Source organism: Pleurodeles waltl, chromosome 6, assembly GCF_031143425.1.
Source record: "Pleurodeles waltl isolate 20211129_DDA chromosome 6, aPleWal1.hap1.20221129, whole genome shotgun sequence".
Taxonomy (NCBI): domain Eukaryota; kingdom Metazoa; phylum Chordata; class Amphibia; order Caudata; family Salamandridae; genus Pleurodeles; species Pleurodeles waltl.
In genome coordinates, this window is record NC_090445.1 from 987,797,183 (window position 1) to 987,819,768 (window position 22,586).

At 46.4% G+C, this 22,586-nt stretch overlaps 1 long non-coding RNA gene across 1 annotated transcript in view; it reads right to left on the minus strand.

The window, feature by feature from the left end:
- The window catches only part of LOC138302069 (uncharacterized), a 134,514-nt gene extending 112,136 nt beyond the window's left edge, over positions 1-22,378 (minus strand). Inside the window, exon 1 of the long non-coding RNA XR_011205256.1 lies at positions 22,340-22,378. This is a non-coding gene — a long non-coding RNA (uncharacterized lncRNA). The remainder of the gene's footprint in view (positions 1-22,339) is intronic.
- Positions 22,379-22,586: the final 208 nt, after the last annotated feature.

Consider the following 22,586-nt stretch of genomic DNA (forward strand, 5'->3'; position numbering starts at 1 on the left):
CTACTGGTTTGATCAATGGTCCTATGTACAAGCTTTGCCTGACAATCTAAAGCAGAGTGGAGTGAAATGGTCATAAAAGTTTATGTGAACTTCACGGACTAACAAGATCACTATTCTAACTGTACTGGCTGTCTGCAGCAGATTAAGGCCTAGATGAAGCACTGTAGATGCAAAACTATGTCAAAAATACAGAGGTCTTTTCTTTTGGTGCAATGATCTGCATATTCATCCCATCACAGACTTTCCCTCCAAAGAGCAGAAACAATTATCTCTCCATTACAGTGAAAGCCTATTAACCACTCTATAGAATTACATATTCCATGGAATAGAATTGTAGCTTTACTTTTGTTGAATACGTTGATACATAAACATCAGATAATGAATGAAAGTATGGAATCAACATTATTATGGGCAATTGTTTGCTAACAATTGAAAGGTGTAGCTAGCATTTCAGTGCATGTTGAGTAAAGGAATTATAGAAACATTAGCAGTTCATATATATGTTTATTGTATATGATTAGGCTCTGCGTTCATGCTTGATAAGTGCGGCTTCTGAATCTAGGTGTCAACCCAAAAAGTAAGACTCAGGAGTGGATGCGCTGTTAACAGGAGAGCCATGGAGAGTTTACCATACTTTTAAGAATGCCAGTGCACTTGCCAAGGAGACCAGTTAAGTAAACGTGATCCACGGTAAGTGTCTTGAACTGCCAGGAAGTATTTAAAGGCTTACAGTGCTACTAGTAATAATTCCTCCCGGTGACCAAGTGTGGGAGCTACAAAGAGAGAGGCATGCTGCTGACATACTGCTAAGTGATAGAACCGAAAATAAGCATTTAAATACACGTATCCATTCATTTGACTTTATCTATAATTAACATTTAAGATTTCCATTCAGAAAAGTGTGGTAGGGTAGCCCTAGAAAACTGGGTAAACAGCTTCACAAGTGTAATGTCTATCCTTGGCACTACATTAATTGAATTAGGCTTTTTGTTAATGTAGTAGTATGAAAATACGCCACTTTTTTCTTTGGGTTTCGAATGTTGCAAAAATTCCCAATAAAATGAATTGAATAGAAACGGGTCGTTAGCCAAGTCGTCTCTCACGATGTGAGAAATAATTCTGTCATTTTCTCAGGGCAGTTGCATGCATAACAGCCACCCTGGAATGGATTTTTTTTACCATTCGAAGATGGGTGCCATTGTGGTGCATTTAAAAGCATGCATCGGGTATAGAAACTCTGTTGCAAACAACCACTGGCAAAGCCAATAGACAGGCACTCTCCTTTTAAAGGCCAAATGTTGTTATTAGTGTGTTTGAACAGAAATGGTAAGAGGATTTTTTGTCAGGTCTTCCCACATCTCAAGGGGGCAAGCAGGCACAAATGTGCTGGATAAGGTAGGCTGGTGCTAAATTATGCATGCACCTCAAGTTAAACTGCAAGCTTGTAGAATGGATTTTCCTTTACTGGAAACCAGCGGGAAGGCCTAGTGGCTGCTGTGATGTGCTCCCATTTTCCGAGTCCCAAGATAGTTCGACCCACAGCATTTCAGCCCTTTGAAGAATGTGTGTTTGTTAGTTAGGTGGCCTACTTAATCTGCATAACTAATTTAGATGTGAACGGATCACTGCTCCATGACCAATCCAAGTGGATGGAGATGTGGAAGAATGTTTCTCAGTTTATTCAGATGGGTGAAGCAGCTGACACCCAGGCTCCTGATATGATTACGGGGGATGAGGTTTGCATCAAAGGCGACCCCTCACCCCTTGCTCTTCACTTTACTATATAAAGTTACAAAACATATGTTTGTAAAACATACATTCACCCAGAAGGATATTTTGGTCCTGAAGAAACGATGTTTATTGCAACCCAACACTATGGTACTAATTTTTTCGAGCCACTGAGATTTCAGCTTGTGACCAAGAGACCAAGCATAGGTCTCTGTAATGGATGCATTAGTCTAGTGAACAACCCGTCTTAACATCTGTTTGCCATAGACAGCAAATGAGGTCTGTTTTTAGTAGCAAATACTAATATCTCAGTTTTAGAGCTATTAGGCTACATTCTCTTTTCTAGATTTAGAGGTTGTTAAGGACGTTATGGAGGGCTAGTAGTGAGGATGAGTCTTAGTAAAATTAGATTTATTCTTTAGAGTCTCTAGTTTAAGATTGTGCTAACGCCCGTTACTGTGGGTTTTGAAGTGAGGGGCTAGGTAATTGGGTGAATACCACAGGGTAGTGAGGAATGCTGAAGAATTTCACAAGTCGTCATAACGTTTATGGCAGTGAAATATGTAAAAACTCATTGGGAATGCTGCCACATAAATGAGTGAAACGATTGCAGGCTAAAGTGGTTTTCATGATCGATTGTGGCTAGGCCCTTTAAGACAATGTAGTAGTTCACAGTATCAAATGTTGCGAGAGGTCTAACATCACCGGAAAGCATATCAACTTTACAAAGTATGTGTTCTGACCAGTGTTTAGGTCAGAAACCATCCTGATGGAAGATAAACTGAAGTGACGGTTGATGTGTGCTTGGAGCTGCTCTTTTACAATACTCTTCATGGTGTTGGTTAGAAGGAGAAGATTGGATATGGTTCAGGAATTGGCTAAACTATATGAGATTACTCTGATAAACGAATTGCCAACCCTTTTAAAAAATATATATAAAAGAATTCCTTCTGAAGATGTTGACCAGCTTACAGTAAAAAGTGGCAAAAAAGGATGGGGAAATTCTACGGTGGCGAGGCTAGTGGTGACTCTCAGCGATCAGTAGGCTTGACGTAGGCAAAGGTGTTTATTGCCACTTCAAAGCCCACAGGGTTTAGGGAGAAACCTTTAGGTGAAGGACGCCGGATGTGTGAAGTAAAAATAGGTAGAGGGCTATGCGACTTATCAGTCATTGCCATACCATGTCAAATGGTTGAATTTTATTCAGCGAAGAAAGAGTTCAAATGCATGACGCTGGGCAGGCAGTGCCTATGAATTTTGTGTTGAGAACCATCTGGTGCATGCTATTTAGGAGATTTCTGTCACTTTTGATGGAGTTGGTCCCTTACTATTTTCCAACTGATTGTATCTCCCTCACATTGTAGTGCGTGGCTTGGTCATGGGGGATACTTAGGGGGTCATTTTGACCTTGGCGGACGGCGGAGGCCATCCGCCAAGGTACCGCCGCTGAATGACCGCACCGCGGTCAAAAGACCGCGGCGGCCATTCAGACATTTCCTCTGGGCCGGCGGGCGCTCTCCAAAAGAGCGCCCGCCGGCCCAGAGGAAATGCCCCTGCAACGAGGACGCCGGCTCAGTTGCAGGGGTGCAACGGGTGCAGTTGCACCCGTCGCGTATTTCAGTGTCTGCTTAGCAGACACTGAAATACTTTGCGGGGCCCTCTTACGGGGGCCCCTGCAGTGCCCATGCACTGGAACAGGATGGCGGTAGGGGGTGTCAGAATCCCCATGGCTGCGGAGCACGCTCCGCAGCCATGGAGGATTCACAAGGGCAGTGGTAAACCGGCGGGAGACCGCCGGTTTACCCTTTCTGGCCGCGGCTGAACCGCCGCGGTCAGAATGCCCTCGGGAGCACCGCCAGCCTGTTGGCGGTGCTCCCGTGGTCGGTGACCCTGGCGGTCACCGGCCGCCAGGGTCAGAATGACCCCCTTAATCTCCTCCATTTGAATTCTGCCCACTGGTTTGCCGGTTTATTTTTTTTAGCTCCGTGCTACTGGCCTGAGCAAGATATTTCTAAATCATAGAAGAGCGTTATTGAGACTTCTCCAACGAGAGGCAGTCAGCTTTTCATCTATACATGGAAGCCTTTGGTTATTTATGGAGGTTACCATGAGCACTAGGCATTCGCGTAGAGCCCATGGGATGGGACACAACAGGACATGATCATTGGAAGGATGTACACGATTTTGTCAAATGAAACTTCTGTTTGGTGGTGAAGCTGGAAATATATTCATCAGTTAGCTGGTTACATTTGGATAATAATAATGGATGATTTGCAACTAAAAATAAAACCAGGAGTATGTTAACTGATTAATTGGGTAAAATTTGCGCCAGTTATGCATCTAAGCATATTTTATGTGCAAGTCTTTTGTGTTATCAAGCCAATGGCTCAGGACAGCTAATATGGTCAGTGAGAGATACTATGACAAAGGTTAATTTACAATCTTTAAAGCAACTGGATAACTTCAGATTGTTTCCTTTCTCTGATAAAGTAAAATTACCATGAGGTAATGCATCTATCCTTAGGTTGTACCTCACCCTACCTAGCCACTAAAGTATTTAATTTTATCTTGCTTCGTTTAATAAGTTTGCACTTGCTATGCAGCTCTCTGGGATCCATCAAATGCAGTTAACTAGCCGTAACATGCTTAAAAGCTAAACAATCTTAAGAGCTGGTAGTTTCTAGAGAAAATTAAACCCTTGCTCATAAATTAGTGACAAAAGATGTGTTAATCCCACAAGCAACATGCATTTTGGCAAGCATTAGGTACTTCATTTAAGAGATAGAGTCCGGTACTATTTGTTAACTGGAACAATTGTAAAGATTTCCAATGGTATGCTGCAAACAATTCTTCACTGCTTATAAGATATACAATTGCTTCATCTGACTACCCCATAGTGCCAGTGGCGGCCGTCAGCTTTAGGAGGAAGGGGGCGGGAGGGAAGCGCGCACACACACATTCTTTCACACACAGACATGCACGCATGCACATCCATTAACACTCATAACATTCAAACATGCACGCACCAAACATTAATTTTAAAACATCACACACACACACATACACACTTACCTTCAGCCTCGAGATCCCAGGAGGGTTGGGACTGCTGCCTTCCCTCATTGCAGCAGTCCCAGCCTCGTCACAGAGTGGGATGGGGTCAGTGAGACTGCTGACCCCACCTCACTCTGTGACGAAGTGTCACTGATTGACACTCGCTGTGGGCGCTTCAGGGCTTAAACCTTGACCTTTGTTCAGCCTGACAGACACTCTTCATGAGGGGCAAAAGGTGGGGGTGTGTTGCCCCTCCGCCCTAAAGGTTGGGCCACGCCTGCATAGTGCAGCTCCTGTTACCATAATAGACAATTAGCAGTGGTTCTGTTGACCTGTCACCATGATTACAATTCAACTTAGACAATAATAGTAACAGCAATAATAAATGCCCTGCTAAGACAAGTGCTCTCATATAATATTGCCCAAGGACGCCCACGATATATATCAATGCTGTAAAAGGGCTTTTCCTGACATAGAACATCTTCCAAATGTCATGATTGCAATTTAATACACTCACATCCAGCTAGTATCAAATGAAAAATGAAGAAACGTGAAGCAGGTTTTCTGAAAAGGTGCAGATGATGTTGATGCTGAGCTCACTTTCATTCATACCTGTACTAGGGCACCCTGGATAACCCCATGATTTATTGATTCTACTGGAATATTGCCTGCTGCTCATCACAGGTTTTTGGTATGCATCACGTCTCATGTCATAATACAAAAGCCTCCATCATGACATTTACATATTCACCCAGATGCCTAGTATGTGGTTTCCACCTGATTTCAGCTACTCACCTCAAGACCTACCTGAACATGTGCATATTGACCATCTGCATGTCTGAGCACTGTGTATTTTGGGAGGAAGATGGTACACTTTCACTTGTTTCCTCGTAAGGTCTGTGAAACTAGGATGATATACATTGTGCTATACAACCATGTTATTCTGCACCATGCATCCTTTTTAAGTAAATGACGATGGACATGAAGGCAACAATGACCAATCAATCATTCAATCAAATATTTGTAGAGTGTGACTTGTCACCTGTGAGGGTGCCAAGGATGGCCTAATTCAAAAAGCCAGGTTTTGAGCCCTTTCTTGAAATCATGAAAGGCTGCCTTTTTGGTGTCTAGAGGAATGCTGGCAGGTGCCTGACACTACATATAGGGGAAGAGATGGTAACCTAGATAATCGACATTGCCTCAGTCATTTAATTAAGTTCACCACACACATTTATGTACGTTTGTGGGAACATACTCAAGATGTGCTCTCATACTGATAAATACACATAGAAAATGTCTGGTTGGCTGGTGGATGCATGCAGAGAGCACCAGGGCAGTGACTGGCTTTCCTATACATAGTGTTAGACCTGGAATCCTTTATGTGGTTTCCCTTAACTTTTTGTCCTCTGACCTCCTGCTTTTCTACTCATTTTTGCTAGGTGTTCGGATTCTGTTCACTTTACAACGGCTGATCAGTGCTAAAGTGCATGTGCGCTGTACTCTAAAAACACGGTAACATTGGCTTCTCGACAATTGGCCCATTTAATTTTCCTGTAAGTCCCTAATAAAGTGCACTATATGTGGCCCAAGCCTATACATTAGATGCTAATAGTGGGCCTGCAGCACTGATTGTTCCACCCACTACAGAAGCCCATTCAAACATGTCTCAGGGCTGCCATTACAGACCATGTGTGCAGTTTCAAGCTACCAAGTGTACCCATCTGCCAGGCCCAAACCTTCCTTTTTATTACATGCAAGCCACCCCTAAGGTAGGCCCTAATAAGCCCCTTGGCAGGGTGCAGTGTATTTTAAAAATTGGACATGTACTTTTAATGTTGAGATGTCCAGATTGAGGAAAACTCAAATGCGTTTTTCACTATTCTAAAGACTATCTCTCCCATAGGATAATATTGGGATTATCTTAAAACACCCTTCTCTTAAGTGTAATTTCCAATTAGGAAGAGATAGAAATATGGAGTTTTGTGTCTCTGGAATCACATTTTAAATCACATCCGGTGAAGTTGGATTTGAAATTGAAAGTCTGTAAATGCTTTTTTACAAAGTTGGCATTTTCTTACCTGAAATCTTTCTGTAACTTAGCCTGTCTCTGAATACACAACCCGGTTGGGCTGGGAAACAGTTACACTTTGTGAATGCCTCTAGGCAGCCAAACACACCACACTCAGCTGCATCTGCATTCATCTGCATACTGATGGGTCTGCCTGGGCAGAGGAAATGGGAGGGATTGACACTTATACTTTTTGGTGTCCTGTCTCCACACAAAGGACTGATTACCATCCCCTCCCCCCCCCCCAGCACAGATAGCATGGTAGACAGGGCTAAGATGTAGGGGTCCCTTGTGCACTTCAAAGAACTCCTTTGAAGTTTTTTCCACATCAAAGGCCTTTTTGGGAAAAAGTACTGGACCCAAAACCACTGCAAGTCAGAACTCTACTGGGACAAGGACACTCTGCCGGGAAGAAGGACTACTGTGCTGCCAGGAAGGACTGCCACTCTGCAACTGCATTGCTGTGTTCGCCTACTGCTTCTGTGTGCTATTTTGTAGGAGGACTGCCACCTTGGTGTTTGCTCTGCTGTGCTGGCCTGCTACCTTCTATGCCTATCCTGCAGTGAGAAGGAATGGACCTTTTCTCTATATCCCTACTCCCAATTGTCTCTAAGGGCTTCCTTTCTTGCCCCCGGTTCTGCTAAGAGGTCTCTAGGACATCAAAGACCGCACTTACCTGCTGAGCCCACTCGTTATGATCTCAGCTACAAGGGTGTGTCTATTTCGAAGGATTATGCACATTGCTTCCCCCTCGGCCTCTGGGCATTGAGCTGGATCTGCGGGGAACCACAGCACAAACTCGCTGGACTCCCTCTGAGGCCACAAAACCGGCAGATCCATGCCTTGACCCCAGCCCGAGTACGAATTCAGCAATACCACCACAACCCATTTCAGAGTTTCCGCAACTCACCGGGGCCTTGCCAGAGCCAGACTGCACTGCCAGTAATGCAGGCCCAGAAAGCAATGCCCCCCAACTTCAGAGCGGCAGCTCCTTAGTGCAGTATTTTGCTCGCGAGGGTGGGTGCCTCATCCACATCAACACAAAGGGACATCAGGAAAAGACTCACCTGCTATTCCTGTACCTGTGAGGCTGTTTTGAGGTCTCTTTGTCCCTAGAAGCAGAGACGGCCGTGGGGGGCGGTTTGGGTTACAAGGCATTGACGATGTTTGCTTTGGGACATTTCCCTGAATGCTGGCATGACCAGCTCGGATAAGGTAAAGGCAGGCTCCTGTTCATTTACTTCAGACTCAAGCAGTCCCAGCACTGTACCCAATGCTCCTCAACTGAAGTTGTATATAACCGAATGCTTTTGTATCTGAAAGCTCCCTGTTTTAACAAGTGAACATCTCATGACACGCTAGTTGGATTTTTGATGTTTTGGTCTTGTTCCAATCAGATAAAAATTATCTATTTTTCTAAAGTGGTGTTGAGTCTTTTTGCGGAGTTTTCACTGTGTAACTGTAATTAAGTGTGGGAAAGTACCCTCTTTTTGACATGGTTACCCCCACTTTTTGCCTGTCAGTATGTTTTGACTACGTTCAATGGGAACCTGCTAACGAGGACCCCAGTGACTGTGCTCTCTTCCTCTAAATTTGGTTGCTGGGACTTCACACACCCCACATTTGGCATACTTGTTCCCCCCATATAAGTCCCTAGGACATGGTACCCGGATACCCACAGCATTAGGGACCAGGGATTCCCCATGGGCTTCAACATGTATTATGCCACCCATGGAAGCCCATGTAAAATGGGTCTGCAGGCCTACCACTGCATCCTGCATTAAAAGTTGCATGCACCCTTTCACTTCAGGTCACTGCACCAGGTCACTGTAAGTCACCCCTGTGGTAGGCCCCCCTGGCCCAGTGGGTAGGGGGCAGATACCTGTGTGTGAGGGCACCCATGTAGGAGCAGAGGTGCCTCCATGAACTCTAGCTCCATTATCCTGGAATTTGTGAGTGCAGGAAAGCCATTTTACCCATGTACTGGACATAGGGCACTACCTATGTCCCGCTACATAATAGTAACTCTGAACCTAGGCATGTTTGGTATCAGACATGTGAGAATCATACCCCAATACTATTACCAGTATTGGTTGTATGATTCCATGCACTCTGGGGACTCCTTAGAGGAGCCCCAGCTTTTTTCCTACCAGTTTGGAGAGTTTTCCCGGGCAACCCATGCTGCTGCCATCCTGCAGACAGGTTTCTGCCCTACTGCTGCTCCACCAGCCAAAGCCCAGGAAGGCAGATCAAAGGATTTCCTTTGGGAGAGGGAGGCAACACACACTCCCTTTGGAAACATGTGTTACATGGCTTGGGAGGGGTAGCCTCCCCAAGCCGCTGGTTATGCTTTGAAGGCACATTTGGTGTCCTCCTTGCATAAACCAGTTAGCACCAGTCCAGGGACCCCTGGTCCCAGCTCTGGTGCGAAACTGGACAATGGAAAGGGGAGTTACCACTCCCCTGTCCATCACCAGCCCAGGGGTGGTGCCCAGAGCTCTTCCAGGTAGCCACTTGATTCTGCATCTTGAATCCAAGGTGGTGCAGAGGCCTCTGGGAGCATCTGAGTGGCCAGGTTAGGCAGGTGACATCACAGCCCCCTCTTGATAGGTGGTCACCCTGCTAGGTGACCAATCCCCATTTTAGGGCTACTGAGGGTCTCCCTCTTGGGTGGTTCCTCAGATTAGACGTGCAAGATTCCAGCAGGACTCCTCTGCAAGGTTTACTTGAACTTCTGGCACTGGAACCGCACAGGAACCTACAATCTGCAGCTACACCGATAACTGCTCTACAACATTGTTTCTTCTGCTCCTTCCAGCAACTGCAACATTTCATCAGCTGTGCATCCTCTTAGGGTGAAGAGACTTTAGACTGCACAAGAAGCAAGAAGGGATATCCCATAGAGTGGAGTCCACCCCCTGCATCCGCATGCACAAACTGCAACGATGACCAGTTGCATGGATCTCCTCTCCTCCAGAGTTGCATGGATCCTGCGTCACGGGAAGTGATCTGGAGTGGTCCACTTGGTCCTCTCTACCACCTGTCCAACTTGAGAGAATGTAAGCCCTTGTCTCTCCATGTAGGACAGTACCCCTGTACACCGTGTCTCCTTGCAGCTACCATGGCTTGTTGGCAGCACTTCCAAGGGACCTTCAGGCCCTGTGTAGACTCAACCCCCAGCACTCTTTTCTGTGATGCACCTACTTCTCCTGCAACGTGGGACCCCTTCCTAGGTGTGCTGTGTGGGCCTCACCTCGACGCCTATGCTTGCGAATCACCTGTGGGGGCTGCCTCATCTTCCTGCGACTCTTAACTGCTGAGGGTCACCTGGGACTCACCTCCATGGGTTGAGTTCCTCTTGGACCTTGCTGGTCCCCGGCAGCTCCACATTTCTACTTCCACAATGTTTGCCTTTGCCAAGGCCACTGACCAATTGTAATCCTTTTTCGGACGTGGGGCGTTGACTTCATCACTTAAGGAACTCTTCAGTTGCTCCAGTGCTGCACTGCAGACTTTCACCCACCGTCGACCTGGTACTGCATCCACGGGTGGGTAGGGGCAACTGACACCACAAGACACTCCAATGTGAACAGGACTTGGTCCCCTTCTTTTACAGGACTTCCTTTACCAGGATCCACCTTTGGTTTCTTGCAGTCTTGTCTAAACTTGCATTATCCTTTTCTGGAGTCTTTTTAGTGGTTTTGGGGAGATCCAGGTACTTATCTCTCTTCTCTTGGTCACCTGGGGACACTCCAGTACTTACCTTTTGGGGTTCCTAGTTCCTCCAGCTCCCCTCTACCAAATACCCGTCCTTAGGATGGGGCCTGACTTTCGCATTCCACTTTCTTAGTATATGGTTTGGTCCCTCCCAGGGCCTTCAGTACTTGCTACTGCTTTCACGGTTTTACATTGCCTTTATGACAATTCTAGACTTCTAACGTACATATAATAGTGTGCTTACTTAACTCCAGTTAGGGTATTGCTTATATAATATTTTGGTGATTGTGTTACAAAAATAAAGTTACTCTATTATGGTAACACTGTGTGGTTCTTTTAAGTGCTGTGACTACAGTGGTATTGCGTACGCTGTGCATGTCTCCTAGATAAGTCTTGGCTGCTCATCCACACCTCCTTCTAGAGAGTCTAGCTTCCTAGACACGGACTACATTTCACTAATAGGGGATACCTGGTATAAGGTGATAACACCATAGGTGCTTACCACACACCAGGCAGGCTTCCTAGAAGTGTTGCACAAATACTTTACACATTGCCTCTTAAGTTAAGCTTAACTGCTCTGTGCCAAGCTACCAGAGGTTGATCACTGGTAAATTCAGGCTGCATGTCTGACTTACCCTGACTGGGATTGTGGTCCCTACTTAGACAGGGTGTATACCTCTGCCAACTAGAGACACAATTTCTATCATTGGTGATCAGTGGTTAGGATATGTCTTGTATTTGTGCAGTGCCTTACAGTAATTTGGTGTACACTACTAGCTATATCGCAACCGAATTGAATCAATTGCCTCAGATACCCGCTGGTGTTTTTTCAATTCTAATTGCCATTTTTATTTTTACTCTAAATCATGTCTCTGGCAGGAGGTTCTGCATCTGCATCTCAAGAGATGGAGTTTGAGCTAGCCAAGGTTGAGGACTACACTGTGGCCCAGCTCCAGGATTTCTGTAAGGGTTCTGGGATGCCTGCAAGGAGCAAAAACTCAGAATTGCAAAAAGCACTGAGCGCCTATTCGGAAGCCTATGCTGGAGTAAATAAGACCTCAGAGGAAACTGAGGATGAGGAGGATGTGGAGGATTACCCGGCCCAATGTCTGCACGGAGGCCTTGGATTGCTATCTGTGGGGAAAGCAAGCATCTTACACCCCCGCCTGAAGAGCTGGACCTCAAGACCAGGCAGGTGGAGTCCAGCAAGAATGGCAGTAGCAATTCTACTTTGTTTTCTAAGGTCGACATAACCAAGAATTTGTTTTCCGATTTTGTGATGGGAGATGACAGACAGATAGTTGGAAGCCTATGAGATTGCCCTACAAATGTACATGGTCCCTGAAGATGATTGGGGAGCTGGTGTTTGGGGGATTATTCTGACTGAGGGGAGGGGGGGTTCTCTCTTGGCCTTGCCAAGGAGTGACCAGATTAGGTATCCTGCCATGAAGGAACCTCTGATCATGAAGTTTTGTCTAACCCCAGAAAAGTACAAGCAGAAATTCAGGAATAGCCAGAAGGGATCCCAACAGACCTGGGTGGATTGTGTGGCTTTTGAAAGGCATTGGATGGTTGGGTGAAGGGCAATGACGTAAACGGTTACCATGGTTTCTTACGTGTTTGCAACAGAGCACCTGTTTAATCTTTGTTTCGGCACCAGCACTTTGTGGCTAGTAAGCTCACTGACCCCATGAGAGCTTGCTAAGGAGGCGGACTGCTGGGTTAACACCCATATCCATAAGAAGGTATATAGGGGGGGGAGGGGGGGGATCATGCCTAGGGTGTGCAGGGTCCTCAACAGAAAAAAGAAGGGGGACAAAAAGAGTAATGTGTTCTCCAAAGGGCCTCAAACTAGTTCTGTGGGACAGGGTTCCTCTCCCCCTTCTGAGACAAAGAAAACGTGGTTCCATGAGACCAATTTTGCAGGGAAGGCCTCAGGAAAGTGCTTTGAAGTTCAACAGGAAGGAACTACAGGGGAGCTGCTAAGTGTCCCAAGAGGCAGAGCCCCCTACTTGTGAGCAGTCACCAGGGTTGGGGAGTGTAGTGCTTGGGGAGATGTCGTCCCTGGATAGTGCTGGAGATGAAGTGCAGTTGACCCACCTTTGTGTATCTGGGGGATGGAGAAATGGACCAGAAAATCTACATTCCTGGCAATACTAGAAAGTACAGTCAGTGAGTGCCCATCAATGGGCATTGGGTGGAGGCTCTGAGAGACACAGGAGCCAGTATGTCAATGTCCGGTGTCATCTGGTGTATTCAGAGCAGGTATTCCCTAATGTTCCACCAAGTTGTTGCGGACAACTGTGAAAAACACTACCTTGTGGCTCTGATTCCATTTGAGCTGGAGGTGGGTGATTTCAGGTCTGCTGAAGTTAGCTGCAAGTCTGTCCATGCCTGTGGATTGTCTGCTGGAGCAGATCATCTGGAAAGAGGTGGAGCTCAGATCACACTTGGAGAAGATGGGGTTTTCTGAGCGGATGTGCTTGACCACACAGTCCATGGCAGCTCACGAGGATGGTCAGGAGAACCTGGAGCCTGAAACTATGGCCCAGGATACTGCCAAAAAGGGGAAGGGCAAGAGGCTTGGGAAAACCACTCCAAAGATTCCCATGGTCCGGAAGGAGGCTGACCTTGATGGGAATGCCCCGGCACCTACAGGGGAGGACATAGTTGAACTAGGGAACATGCCTGAGCTGTCCATCTGGCAGCAGGAATGGGGTCCCACTATGGAAGAGTTCTGCCTGGAGCAGAAGAAGTTCCCCAATCTTGTGGGTCTTCAGCAGCAGGCTTAGGCAGCTGGTGATGGGCAAGGCAAGTGGCAAATTAGGGAGGAAATGCAAGGCCCCACTACAACATTTACCAGTCATAGGCACCCCTTTTGAGTGGGTTGATATTGCATTTGTGGGGGCTATTGATCTCAAGACAGCCATGGGCAATAGATTTGTTGTGGTCTCTGTGGACCAGGCCACCGTTACTCTGCGGATATCTTTATGAGAACAGTGACTGCACCAGGGCCAGGTCAGTGATGAGGATATTTACCAGTGTGGGTTTCCTCAAGTAGGTGGTAAATGACAGGGGCACCAACTTCATGTCCCATTACATGCAGGCCACACGGAAGCAGTGTGGGGTAACGTATAAGTTTGCTACTTATTACCAACCCCAAACCAATGAGTTGGTTGAGAGATTGAACAGAACACTGAAAGGCATAATTATGGGTCTACCCAAACCCATGAGGCATAAGTGGGACAAACTCCTACCAGGCCTGTTGTTCACCTATATGGAGGCACTACAGAAGGGGGTTGGCAACAGCCCCTTTGAACTTCTGTACGGGCACCCTGAGGAAGGACTTCTCACTCTAGTGAAGGAGGGCTGTGAGTAAGCTTCCAGGAGAGACCCCAGGACATGAAGGAAGGCTGTAAGCATGCTCCCATGATGTGGTCAGCTACATGCTGGCCCTCTAACCAGACTGCATGCTTCAGGGAGCTTGCCCAAGATCAGTCAATCATTCAATTTGTTTGTAGAGTGCAGCACTATCACCTCTGTGGGTATCTGGGTGCTGAGGTACAAGAGTTTTGTCAAAGAGCCAGGTCTTAAGTTTTTTCCTGAAGTCCGTTAGGGAGGATTCTGTGTGGAGGTGGAGGGGCAAGTTCTTCCAGGCCATAGCAGAGATGTAGGAGGAGAAGTGCCCACTGCTATGGCTGCAGCGAATTAGGGGGGTGTGTGAAAAGGCTAGAGAGGAGGAGTGCAGGTGTCTGGCAGGTTGACCGAAATTAGTTGGTGGTTGATGTGTGTGTTGCAGTAGTTGAAGAGGCTGATGAGAAAGTCCTGGGTGACTGTTTTCCTGGTGTTGACCGGAATCCATCTGAAAATCCTGTATAGCATGCGGAGGATGTGGAATCAGGAGGATGCGATTCTGATGATTTCTCGCCTCATGGCCAGTTCACTGTTGAGGATGATGCAGAGGTTGTGTACATGGTCTGTAGGTATGGGGATGGGTCCGAGTTTCAGTGACAACCAGGGTTGGTCCGAGATGGATATGTTTCTACAAAGATTAGAACTTACGGTTTTATCTGAAGTGAGTTTGAGGTAGTTTGCTTTCATCCAGTTGGCTATGTTGTTAATGGTGTTGCAGAAGTTATTCCTGGGGGTGGGTGGGTTTTCTTTGTGTGAGAGGATCAGCTGTGAGATGATCCTTGGGGTAAGCCGCCGCATATGATGTCGTTGGGTTCGAAGGTGAAGGGAGGCCACCGGGTGTTCTGGATGCATTTGCTTGTATGCCGATGGTATGGAGTCTGCTGATGAGGGTGTGGCGGGATATGGTTTTGAATTCTACTGAGAGATCAAGGAGGATCAAGGCAGTGGTGACCCCATGATCGAAGAGTGTTCCGATATCGTCTCTGGCTGTGATGTGTGGTCTCAGAGCTGTGGTTGGCTTGGAATCCTGATTGAGATATGTCAAGCAAGTTGTTTTGCCTCAAATATTTGGTGGGCTGTTGATTGATGTTCTTCCTCAGTACTTTGGAGGGTAGGGGAACCATGAGATTGGTTGTTCCATTTGTCCAGGAAGACTGCCATGGTGATGGAGGTGTTGAGGAGGTGGGTGATGTCTGTGCTGATAGGATTAGTTCTGAGGTTGGAGAAGTTGTGGGGGCACGAGTCTGAGGGTGCTCCAGAGCGGACGGATGACATGATGTCCGAAGTGGATTGATAGGTGAGCGGTATCCAGTTGGTGGTCGTTCGGTTGGTGCACACTGGTTAGCTGAGGCTGCTGAGGGTTGGGGTGGGTGGGGTGGTCAAAGTTGTTTATATGGGGAGTTTCCAGAGTTCTTGTGAAGGGTGGAGTATGTTCTCTGTGGCTGTCTGCTTGGAGTATTCTTTGACTATTTTGAGCTGTTCCTTCATGTGGTTGGCAGCTGTATTGATACAGGCTGGGATGGCAGGTCTCTTAGCTTCCTTGATTTGCCTGTGATAAAGGCCAAGGGGTGCTCTGACAGAGGGGGTTTCTGGTGGATTACCATTGTTTCTCAAGTTGGTAGCAGCGGAGCTTGGTGGTTCTGAGCTCTGGGGTGTACCAGCTGGCTTTTTTTGAGGTTTTGTTAATTCTGGTTGGATTCAGCAGGGCAGCTCTGTCGGGGAATTTGGTGATCCAGGTGGAAAAGTTCTCAACCGCTTGTTCTAGTTCTACTTCTGTTATAGAGAACCTAGAAGCCACCCAGGAGAAGATAAAATGCTGGTATGACCAGAATGCCTCTTTGGTGGAGTTTCAGCCTGGCCAACAAAATGTGGGTCATTGGGCCCATGAAGCCCAATGCTCTACAAGACCACTGGTCTGGGCCCTATGAGGCTAAGGAGCGCAAAAGTAATGTCACCCATCTGGTAGACCTCAAAACTCCTAGAAACCTCTTGAGGGTTCTATATGCCTCAAGCCCCAGTTTAAGATGTCCGAAGTGACTATGCTCTTGACAGCTGATGATGGGGTGGAGGAGGAAAGTGAACCTTTCCCTGACCTCCTAGCTTCCAAATAGTAGAATGTGTTAGTGGAGGGTGGCAGTCTCTCGCCTACACTGACTATAGACCAACAGAGAGACTGCTGCCAGTTGCTGGGGCAGTATGCCTCTTTAGTCTCCCTTACCTTATGGCTCAATACATAGAGAACGCACGATATTGACACTAGGGAGAGTCCACCAGTAAAGAATACAAAATGTACAGGTTGTCTGATTAATTAATGTTAGCCCTCACCTTATCAATCAATCAAAGCATTTGTAAACTGCACTACTCACCTCTTAGGGTCTCAAGGTGCTGATGGGGGGCTGCTACTGATCGAACAGCCAAGTCTTGAGGTGTTCCCTGAAGTTAGGTAGGTCCTGTGTGTGTCATAGGTGGGTGGGATGAGTGTTCCACGTCTTGGCATCGAGGTGGGAGAATGATCTGCTGCCGGCAGTTGATCTGTCGATGCGTGGGATGGTGGTGAGGGCAAAGTCAGCTGAGCAAAGCTGTTGGGTCAGGGTGTAGAAGGAGAGCAGTCTGTTGAGGTATTTTGGTCCAGTGTTGTGTAGTGCCTTGTGAGCATGGGTGAGGCGTTTGAACGTGATTCTCTTGTTGACGGGAAGCTAGTGTTGGTCTCAGGTGGGCTGTGATTTAGTGGTGGATGTCCAGGATGAGGTGTGCAGAGGCATTCTGTATGCATTGCAGTCTTTTCTGGAGCTTGGTCGTGGTTCCTGCATAAAGGTAATGTCATAGTCCAGTTTGCTGCTTACAAAGGCTTGGGTGACCATCCTTCTGGTTCCAGTGGGGATCCATTTGTAGCTCTTCAGAGGCATGCAGAGGGTGTTGAAGTAGGAAGAAGAGACGGCGTTGACTTGCTGGGTCACTGATATCGATGAGTCCAGGATGAATCCCAGGTTGCATGCTTGGTCGTGTGTGTCAGTGTGGTTCCCAGTGTCGCAGGCCACCAGGAGTCGTCCCATGTGGAGATGGTGCAGCAGAGGATGAGGACCTCAGTTTTATCAGAATTCAGTTTCAGGCACATGTTCTTCATCCATTCAGCGATGGCTTTCATTCATTTGTGGAGGTTGGTTTGGCGGTGGGAGAGTCCTTGGTGAGGGAGAGGATCAGCTGGGTGTCATTGGCATATGAGACGATGTTGAGGTTTTGAGATTGGGTGATGTTTGCGTGGTGGTCTCCAAGATATTGGAACAGGGGGTTATTGAGCACTCAAACAGCCTTTTACCCAGTCCAGGGGTCCTGTTCTCCAAGGTTGCCCCACCATGTGTAACACCTGAACTACGGTCCTGCGTTGAATACAGAGGGCCCACTGCAGTCACTAGGACTGTCACACCCCATCCCCAGAGCTGATAAGCTCACCGATTGGCTTTGGGTGCCAAGTTTCTAGGCACATTTGATCTAACCACTGGGTATTGGCAGATCACCTTGACCGAAATGTCTGCATTTCTGCACTAGAAGGGCACTTCCAGTTCCAGGTCTTGCCCTTCGGGTTAATGATTGCTCCTGCCACATTCCTAAGGTTGGTAAATCAAGTCTTAGCTGGACTGGAGAACTCCAGTGGTGCCTATCTGGATGACACTGCAGTCTTCAGCTCTAGCTAGGAGAATCACCTGTACCACATGAAGGAAGTGTTTCAAGCTCTGCAGAAGGCAGGTCTGTCTGTCAAGGCCAGTAAGTGCCCAATAGGGCTGGGTTCTGTGGTCTACTTGGGACACCAAATAAGGAGCAGCAAAGTGTAACCGTTGCAACCCAAGATTAAAATCATTGTGGCTTGTCAACCTCCCAAGACCTAGACTGAGGTGAGAACCTTCTTAGGGCTCACTGGTTATTAGAAGAGATTCAAAGGGTATGGCACCATTGTTTCCCCCTTGACCGAGCTGACTTCCAAGAAGCAGTCACTTCAGGCAATTTGAACAGAGGCCTGCCAGAAATCTTTGGATGACCTAAAAGAGGCCGTGTGCACAGCCGCCGTGCTCAAGGTCCCAGACTTTTCCAAATAATTTATTGTCTAAACAGACGTCTCAGAGCATGGCACAGGGGCTGTGCTCTCACAGTTAAATAGGGAGGGCTTTGATCAACCAGTAGCCTTCATCAGTAGCAGGTTACCTCCCAAGGAACAGAGGTGGAGCATGAATGAAAGGGAAGCCTTTGCTGTGGTCTGGGCCTTGAAGAAGCTAAGGCCAAACCTGCTTGCCTTTCACTTCCGGGTTTAGATAGACTACAGGCTCCTCAGATGGTTAATGAGGATGGGGGGGGGGGGTGAGAATCCCATACCGTTGAGGTGGTTCATCTCCCTATGGGGAATGGACTTTACGGTGGAACACCATCCTGTCCAACGCTAGTAGTCTCTTCAGGTTCTTCCGCCTTAGTGAAGGAGTTGGGTAGCTCTCCCCACTTTCAGTTGGTGGGACACATGTTAGACCTGGCATCCTTGGCATGGTTTCCCCTAATGTTTTGCTCTCTGATCTTATGTTTCTGACTCATTTTTGCCTTTTTTTGGGAAACTATGCACTTTACCACTTCTGACCAGTGCTAAAGTGCAGGTGCTTGGTAAAAACATGGTAACGTTGGCTTCTCCACAATGGGCCTATTTAATTTACCTGTAAGTCCCTAGTCAAGTGCACTGTGTGTGTCCATGGCCTGTAAGGTAGATGCTACTAGTTGGCCTGTAGCACAGATTTTTTCACCCACTACAGTAGCCCTTTAAAACATGTCTCATGCCTGCCACTGAAGAGCCAAAGTGCAGTTTCAAACTGCCATTTCCCCCTGGCAAGTGCGTTGTCAGGCCCAAACCTTTCGTTTTACTACATGTAATTCACCCATAAACTAGGCTCTAATCTGGGTGGAGTTTATTTAAAAAGTTGGACATGTACTTTCAAGTTTAACATTTCCAGAAAGATAGCTGTTCTCTATTTCCCTACAGCAAGGATTATATCTCCCATAGAATGCATTGGGATTACCTTAAAACACCCTGTAAGTGTAATTTCCTATTGGGAAGAGATAGAAAGTTGGGGTTTGGTGTCTCTGGATTCACAGATCAACCCATTTGCAGCCAAGGATTTAACAGTTACGTCCTTGGCTGTGGCGCTGAGTTGCCAAGGACGTAACCGTTACATCCTGGGACCAGCTCCTGGGGATATATATATATATATTTTTTTAATATATCGCTCCCTGGGGTGCAAATTGTATTTGGGCAATGTCTGCCCCCTTTGGCCACCAGAGAAGATTTTTTTCCAAAATGAGAGGGTGGAGGTATGGGCATACCCCCACCCCAAATAAATGTGGCAAAGTTTTTCTGTCCACCAGAGGGCAGATAGGGCAATTGCCCCCGATCAACATCTCGGGGGAGCAGAAAGTCGACTAGATGCCAGGGAATTTAAAAAACAAACCAAAAAATAGTGGGGTGGTGGCCACCAACCTGTGCGGGCCTGGGTATGCCCTACCTCAATTCATGGGGTAACAGTCTTTCCGCTCTCCAATCTCACACTAGAACATCCCACAGCAAGCAAGTGGACATTTGATTATTTGGGGGTTTGATTTTATATTTGAGCTATGAGAGCTTGGCTAACTCTCAAAATCACCCCACTTGGAATGGTGAGGGCTGCACTTCTTGGACTTTGGGATGCTGCCATGTAGAAAAATCCACAAGACCTAGATACATATGAAAACTAAACATCTGAGTGAGTCCAGGGTGGTGTGCTTCACATGCACCCCACACCATTTTCTTACCCACAATGCCCTGCAAACCTCCAACTTTGCTGGAAACATTGTTTCCCCATTTTTGTGATGGAACCTTCCAGAATCTGCGGGAATCCACAAAATTCCTACCACCCAGCATTGTCTCATCTACACCGTTTAGAAATTCTGCCCCACTTGTCAGCCTAAAAATGTATTTTTTCCAACTGCCCTTTTGGACCCTCTTTGGTTCAGTTTTGGCATGTTTTTGGCTCTTCCCTGTCACAGGGACTTAGCCCACCTACACAAGTCAGGTATAATTTTTACTGGGAGACTGAGGAGAATGTTGGGTGGTAGGAAATTTGTCCTGGTGCAGTTATCCCACACAGAAATGTGAGTCAATGTGTTTTTTTTTTATTAAGCTAAATTTGAGCTTTGCGGAGGATTCTCAGTAATCCGTTCAAGTCACACCTCCCTAGACTCCCTCGGGTGTCTAGTTTTCAGAAATGTCTGGGTTTGGTAGGTTTCCCTTTATGGCTGCTGAACCCAGGACCAAAAACGAAGGTGCCCCCCTCCCCTGCAAAAACAGGAAGTTTTGTATTTGGTAATTTTGATGTGTCCAGATAGTGTTTTGGGGCATTTCCTTTCACAGCCACTAGGCCTACCCACACAAGTGAGGTACCATTTTTAATCGGGAGACTTGAGGGAACACTGGGTGGAAGGAAATTTGTGTCTCCTCTCAGATTCCAGAACTTTCTGTCACCGAAATGAGTGGAAAACGTGTTTTCTTAGCCAAATTTTGAGGTACCTCTAGAATCCCTAGGATGTTGGAAAAAAAAGGGCGCAAATTGGGCTTGGCTAGCTTATGTGGACAAAAAGTTATGAGGGCCTAAGCGTGAACTGCCCCAAATAGCCAAAAAAGGCCTGGCACAGGAGGGGGAAAAGGCCTGGCAGCGAAGGGGTTAACAAAAATGATTTTATATCCAAGATCACCTGACTCAAAGTGATCAATATGCATTATGAAACATACTTCACAATAATGACATCGTTATAAACAGAAAAAAATAATGATCTGACAAACAACAAACATTGTCAGCCCACAACAATGTACTAAAAAAAAAAAAAAAAAAATACACCAATTTTTTTTTTATAAAAACATCACAGACATTGCAACATTAAGTGAAGAATATACCGATGTTTGAGGATTCTGAAATTTAGCTCCGAAAAGGGTGAATCATTCAATTCATTTTGCGATCCCTCACCAATGGAACACCACAGGGAGCAACACCAACCAATGGTGTAAATCATTTTGTAAATTAAGCACCCATTAGGGACACTTTCGAGTTAAAGTTTAAGTCCAGAGCTCCCTAAAGGCTCATCACCACTCACTGGTGTGTGGAGTCGACACATTCCGAACCCAACAACATCAGGACGCAGAACAAGTTAAAACTGGGAGCAAAAAATTACACGAACATACAGAGGAACCAGTTATCAAAAGTGGACTACAAAGTATACACTAATGATAGGAAATCACGCGCTTCACTTGGTAACAACCACATTGTGATGAAGAATCTAAAACAACATCTGTGAATGCAATCTGTAAAGAACAATAGGAACAAAACTAGTCCTATATTCAATCAGCTTAATGCAACAAACTGAGCGCTCACTCGTGTGGATGGAGTCCACCCAATGCAGTGTTCCAAATTAGGTTCTGAGAACTTATTCTGTGCCAAAGCCTACGAGATAAATTAATTCCTGAAAAGAACATTGAATACAGCACTCGGAGACTGCGTGCCCGAAGGGGATACTCCAGTCTATGTGAATATCGTAACTTTCCAAAGGCGTGTTTATGGGAAAAAAAATATGACTGTATACTAACAGAAATAATGAATCACAGGGGCTCATGTGTAAACGAAGGCATCCGCCATAAAAGAGTGAGAATGGCAATTTCAGGCACTAACACTACTTTAAACTCAAGGCGTACACACGAGAATTGCAAGCTGTAAGTGTGAATCAGCTTCAGAGACTGTTTGGAGCCCACATTGCTCATGTTTTGAGTGCATTGAATCACAGGAGGAGAAAAGGCTTCTTGTGAACGGAGGCACCGTGGGAAAACCCACTTCTTGTAAACGGAGGAGCCGTAGGAAAAACGACCACTTCAAAATGAACCACGAGGGGCTTATGTGTAAACCAAAACTTCCACCATAACGGTAATGGCGGGGGCTCTAACAATATGGGCTGTGAGCGTGGAACAGCTTCGGCAAGTATGCGAAGCCAGCATCGCATATATATTGGATATATTGTTTGACAGATGTGACTCAGTTAGTTGTAGACGAAGACGCAAGGAGGAAACTGGGACAACGTATGAAAAGTCAGCGGCCGCTTAAATTGTCAAAAATGAATCTACGAGGAGCAGTAACGGGGCCGGGGAAAGATGCATGTATTCGAAATATATCAATTAGAGGAAATCCGTAGCAATTATCTGGATCTGCAGGCAGGACTCAAGTGATCTAAGAACATAACGCACGGGAAAGGGAATTGTATCAATGTGTCAAAAATGGCCAGGGTTTACCAAGGACAAAATTGAAAACTCACGCCGACAGGCTGGCTGGTGGACAACTCGCTGCTCCGACTTCATAAACTGTGTAAATTACTTCTCGCTCACTCGCGTTATTTGAAAGCTAAGAGACCAGGTGAAGGTGTGGCTAACGGAATCAAGTTGAATAAATGGGCTACAAGGGTGATGGAATAAAACTGGCTCAGAGACATTCTGGGAACTGTAGTGTGGGTTGACTAAGTATGTACTGTCAAATCGTGCATAAGCGGGGTCATTTTTTATTTA